The following is a 6,000-nucleotide window of genomic DNA, read 5'->3' as shown; positions in this document are numbered from 1 at the left end:
AGCATTTCAAAAGTGCAAGTAGATAAATAGGTACTGCTCCGGTGGGAAGGTAAATGGTGTTTCTGTGCGCTGCTCTGGTTCGCCAGAAGCAGCTTAGTCATGCTGGCCTCATGACTTGGAAGCTGTACACCGGCTCCCTCGGCCAGTAACGCGAGATGACCTTTAAGCCAAAACTAGGCACAGTTTCCAGGAATACTCACCATTTTGAGCAGGGCCATTTGAGTTAAGCTCAGAAACTGCATAGCTCCTTTTCTTCCCCCAGGTCAGGGCACCATAATTTATGTATCTGGGTATATATCAGGTTGCAGACATAGACTCACTTTTATAGTTTCCAGTCTCTATCAAATGCTATTCATGAAAGAACACATTCTAAGTTGCACCATAAATTGCTAGACACAATTTTAGCATAAAAGCCCTTCCACACAGGCACACTTAAACATGAAAATAAATACTGGGCTGTATTCAGCCAAGTCGTTACTCAGAGTTGACCCACTGAAATTTATGAACTTCAATGGGTTTACTCTGAGTAGGACTAGCATTGAATACGACCCATTGGTTATCCTACATAGAATCACAGAATTGTAGAGTTGGACGGGACACCAAAGGCCATCTAGTCCACCCCCGAGCAATGCAGGAATCCTGCCCACGGCTGTCCCTGGGTGGGCTCGAACCACCTCTGAATTTGCAGGCTAAGTTATTAGTCCTTTAAATTGTACAGTACTTTTAAGCCCTACACAACGTGGAGCTAATATACCTAGCATGTCTCCAACTCTGTGTTATAGCAATACAACACCAATGCAATTATCATAGACAAACTGTTCATTCACACTTAATATAAATATTCCATTTCATACATCACTCTGAGCTATTTTGGGGGGCATTCATCTTCCTCTTGCCCAATCAATTTGCCTTTCAAAACAAGAAAGAATCATTACCAGTGAACACCTTCCTGCTTTTAATTTTGTTTCAGATTAGAATCTTTACCTTTTTCTGAGACTTTGTCCCTAGTCAGGTGCAATTTAATCCACTACAAATTGATGTGATGCATTATAGAAGAAGAAGAAGAAGAAGAAGAAGAAGAAGAAGAAGAAGAAGAGCTAGAAATACTAGTCTACCTGATGTCTGTTGCATTTTCTAATTAAGCCGCTTTAAAAATTAACCGTGCATGTCTGCATGTGCCATGCCTGGAAGAGGAGTGACCCTCAGTGGCAAGACAGCAGTAGTGTACTAATTTCATAACTTTTCTCTCATCATGATAGGGAAGACGGTCTGCTTTTCTCCTTTGTCTTAGAAGGGCAACCTGCAGGTGGATTTTCCTAACTGGATGCTGGGAGGATGGCGATTAACACCTGGTCCAGGTATGGTGATGCAAATGAACCCAGAGAATAAAGTTTTCTGGGTGAAACAGATCCAGAGCATGAATCACACCAAGTCTGGCACTCAGAACTGCACACCTGTACGTGCAGCACTGAAATGACAGGCTGCGTCCTTGAGTATTGCTAATTACCAGTCAGGGATGGAGTGGAGATTTAATCTACCCTGACCAGGGAGGGGAGCTACCTGTTTTTCTAGGAAGGTATAGAGTCAAACCAGATGACTACTACTTCTTTGTGCCAGACACACCCAAGCTAAAAGTAGTGAGATTACTTGAGCAATTTACTATCAATTTACTAGCATTTTTTTCCACTATATTGCTCTGAATAAGGGCATCTGACAAAGAACACATAATCTGACATTTTACTTCTGGCCATTTTACACAGTAACCAATGCACTAAAAGGTATCCGTATTCTGTGCTGATGTGTTTGCTAATGTTTACGTCAGGCATAATGGAAGCTGCAGTGCAACAACATCTGGAAGGCTACACCCTCCCCCAATTCCTAGACGACCAGATACAATAGATACATAAGATATCTGAAAGACATCAAAAGACCACCAGAATGTATTGGTTCCTTACAAATGGCAGGAAGAATGGAAAAATGCAATGCATGCCTACAGCCATCCTGTGTCTTTGGCTTGATTTGGTTCTAGTATGTCTCAGTGAGACTAAGGAGTAAAGAACTGACTAAAGTTCTTTCCAACTCCGTGAGAAAACTGAGCATTCAAAAAGAATGAAGAGTGGCATTAGAATAACAGAATCATGGAATTTTAGAGTTGAAAGGGACCCCGAGTATCATCTAGTCCAGGCTTCCTCAACCTCGGCCCTCCAGATGTTTTGAGACTGCAATTCCCATCATCCCTGACCACTGGTCCTGTTAGCTAGGGATCATGGGAGTTGTAAGCCAAAAACATCTGGAGGGCCGAGGTTGAGGAAGCCTGATCTAGTCCAACCCCCTGAAATGCAGGAATATGGGGATCAAACCTGCAACCTTGGTATTATCAGCACCATGGTCTAACCAAATGAACTATCCAGTTGTGGATGCATTACATGGAGTTTTATTTTATACAAGCATGTTAGGATTGTGCTGCTCAGGCATGGTCAGGCTTAGGATTGCTTTGTTAGGCTCCTAAATGTATGCAATGCTGGTCAAATTATTTTTGCACTTTGAAAATGTTGTCCCTCTCTAGCCAATACTATGTATGGACAACCTGCTGTAAGAGGCAACTCTCACCCACGATCTGTAGATAAGATTGATCCAAAAGTCTGTTTTTTCCTACAGTGCAAACATACGTCAACAGCTAATCCAGTTTAAATAAGAAAACAATGTCACTACCGTATAGATTCTATTACCACTTTATCTTGAAGATTACCTTCAGATATCCTTTCCACAATCACAGCCGAGTTGCATAATAACCCAATTAAAAGCATGGCATAGGCATCGAAGCCAAATGTCCGCAAAGTATCCCAAATTAATCTTCTGTGCATTTCTATCACACTGATTTCAATCAGCCTACTTTGTTGGGGCAGGTGTCGAGTACCTGATTCCTAGGCCAGTGTGATGTTGTTCAGGAGAAGAATCACACCATGTTGTTTTTCCACCAATATGTTGGTTTCCTATTAACGATGTTGCTCTGAATGTATACTTTATATTTGACTTTCTTCATTGAAACTGTTCGCGGTAATTCTATTACTGCTTGGTATGGCACAGCCTCCAAGGTAGACAAGAAAAGGCTCCAACAAGCAGTAAGAATTGCAGAAAAGGTAACTGGTGCTAGCTTGCCTTCAGTAGAAACACTCTATGCTACCCTAGTTAGGAAGAGAGCAGAGGGACTTATCGCAGATCCTTTGCATCCCGGTCATCATCTGTTTGATTTACTTCCATCTGGACGTCGCTACAGACTTTATACACAAAATCGGCCAGGCACAGGAACAGGTTTTTCCCTTGTGCCATTAAATTGCTAAATTCGTAGTTGTGTAGCAGAAAGGGAGGTCAGTTATGGTGAGGTTTCTTTGCTGTGTCATTGTATTGTTAGTGGAACAGTGTTTGTATAAGGTATGTTTACATTGCCATGTAGCAGAAGCAAAATTCCAAGTATGTTGGAAAATGTACTTGGCCAATAAATTATTCCTTCCTTCCTTCTGGAGTGCTCTGTTTGGTATTTTAATGTGTTGTAAACTGCTTTGAGATTTTTCCTCAAAAATATAAAGTGGTATAGAAATGAAATTAACAACATTCCTTTGGAGGGAGGCCTCTATTCCCACATGCATGGTGCAGAGGGAAAACCCTTCCATCCATAATCCTATGTTTCAATGGCAGCTTCCTATGAAGGGGTGAGGTGGAACCACCATTTTCTAATTCACATCACTAGTGCTTTTTTCCTGGGGTACTCAGAGGTATGTAGTACCGCCACATATTTTCCCTAGAAGAAAAGCACTGTTTAAAAGTGTGGCACTTACTGTAACAACTTCATGGTGAGTACTGGAACCTTTTTTTCTAGAAAAGCACAAGGCTACAAGGGATGCTGCTTCATACAGCTGGCAGCTATACAGTCATCAGTGGTGCATATTTTGCTAGAACTGTCATGCATAATCCTGTAATTATCTGGAAGATTGTGGTTAGGAAATACTTTGACTTTCACTGATGTTCGGTGACAAAGCTCATATTGCTGCCATGTACTGTGCAATTGTTATTCTATGGTAGAGCACAACAAGGCAAGGAAGCGACACGTAAGCCAGTTCAGAGTGATATATTGTTTCAGCTACCTCTTTTGTAAAAAAAGAACCCTGCCATCAACCAAGCAGAAAAGATTGCAGGTATTCTCATATTTCTTTGCACAACTTGGGTTTCTGACAATTAAATTCAATGGGACTGCAATTTCTGCAGATAAGCAGATGGTAAGGCAATGCACTAAGAATTATAATAATCAGGAAAGAATGTTGCTGAGGTATGAATTTATGTTTCCAAGTCATAAAGACTTGGATTTTTATGGAGATTAACTACGTTTTGGGCTTGTGTTCATCAAAATAACTAGAACCAGATTAGTTGAGCTGTACCATTGGGCTTCCTGGAACACATCTAGCTTTCTAGACCAAATCATTTTTCATAACTAATGGTTTGCTTTGTGGAGGAACCTCCCACCCCCAGGGTAGGTTATGCCCTTCTAAAACATCTTCAAAAATCCATGTTTGGTGTTTGTACAGTGGTACCTCTGATTAAGTACTTAATTTGTTCCAGAGGTCTGTTCTTAACCTGAAACTTTCTTAACCTGAAGCACCACATTAGCTAATGGGGCCTCCCGCTGCCACTGCGCCGCCAGAGCACGATTTCTGTTCTTATCCTGAAGCAAAATTCTTAACCTGAAGCATTATATCTGGGTTAGTGGAGTCTGTAACCTGAAGCGTATGTAACCTGAAGCATATGTAACACGAGGTACCACTGTACTATAAACGAATGGTATTTTTTTTAATCAACTGCAGTGAAGATGACCATGGAATTAAAGAAATGATCTGAGCCTCTCATGCTGCTAAACTATAATCCCCTCGATAAACCAATGTTCTCCCCATACCCCCAAACTGCCATAAAGTTACAGTTCAACAATGCAATCCTTGCATTGTCTATAGAGTAGTAAGTATGATTGAGTTAATTTGGATTACTTCCAGGTAAATTATGTATGGAGTTGCACCCTAAGTCTATCCTAAATCAGGGAGGGGAACCCGTGACCCTCCAGATGTTGCTGGACTACATCCCCATCATCCCTTGATCATTGGCCATGCTGACTGGGGCAAACATGAGTTGGAAGTCCAACAACAGCTGGACAAAACAAAATTAAAAAAATTCTTCCAGTAGCACCTTAGAGACCAACTAAGTTTGTTCTTGGTATGAGCTTTTGTGTGCAAACTTAGTTGGTCTCTAAGGTACTACTGGAAGAATTTTTTTATTTTTTATTTTGTTTTGACTATGGCAGACCAACACAGCTACCTACCTGTAACTGGAACATCTGGACAGCCACAGATTCCCTACCCATGCTCTAAAGCACCACATTATTACTAGGAATTCAATGTTTGTTTGTTACTTAGGTTGGCAATACTCCTGCCTCCATTAAACATTGATTTCCTTCAGCACACAATCTTATACTGCAAGATTTAGGAGCAGAAACAGAAGTTACTTTTCCATTGAACAACAGATAATGGATAGATATTTTGACTACTATCTCTGGTTCACACATGTCCATCAAACAATGCCTGGAACATTAAGAGATTATTGCAGTTGTGAATAAACAATCATGGACAGAATTTCACTGTCACCATTAATAATTTATAATATGCCTAAATTTCACTTCATGTATTTTAAAAAATATATAAATTTCATGAGTTCAGACTTGCATTCTAAAAAGGCACAACACAAAAGGAAAAGAGAAAGCGAGGAAGGGAAGAAGAAAACAACTAAGCTTTCATAACGACTGGTTAGAATGAAAATAGTACATATAACCTAATGTCAATTATTGATAATCTTTTCAATTTCAAGTTCATATTTTTGTAGCATAATTTTCTAAACATAAAACACACTTCAAGGCCTAGGTTTCACCATCACCAAAACAAACCCATTTGCTATTACTACAAG

The sequence above is a fragment of the Lacerta agilis genome, chromosome 3 (genome assembly GCF_009819535.1).
Source record: "Lacerta agilis isolate rLacAgi1 chromosome 3, rLacAgi1.pri, whole genome shotgun sequence".
In the NCBI taxonomy this organism is placed as follows: Eukaryota; Metazoa; Chordata; class Lepidosauria; order Squamata; family Lacertidae; genus Lacerta; species Lacerta agilis.
The sequence above is the reverse complement of the archived record's forward strand: the minus strand, read 5'-3'. Positions refer to the sequence as shown.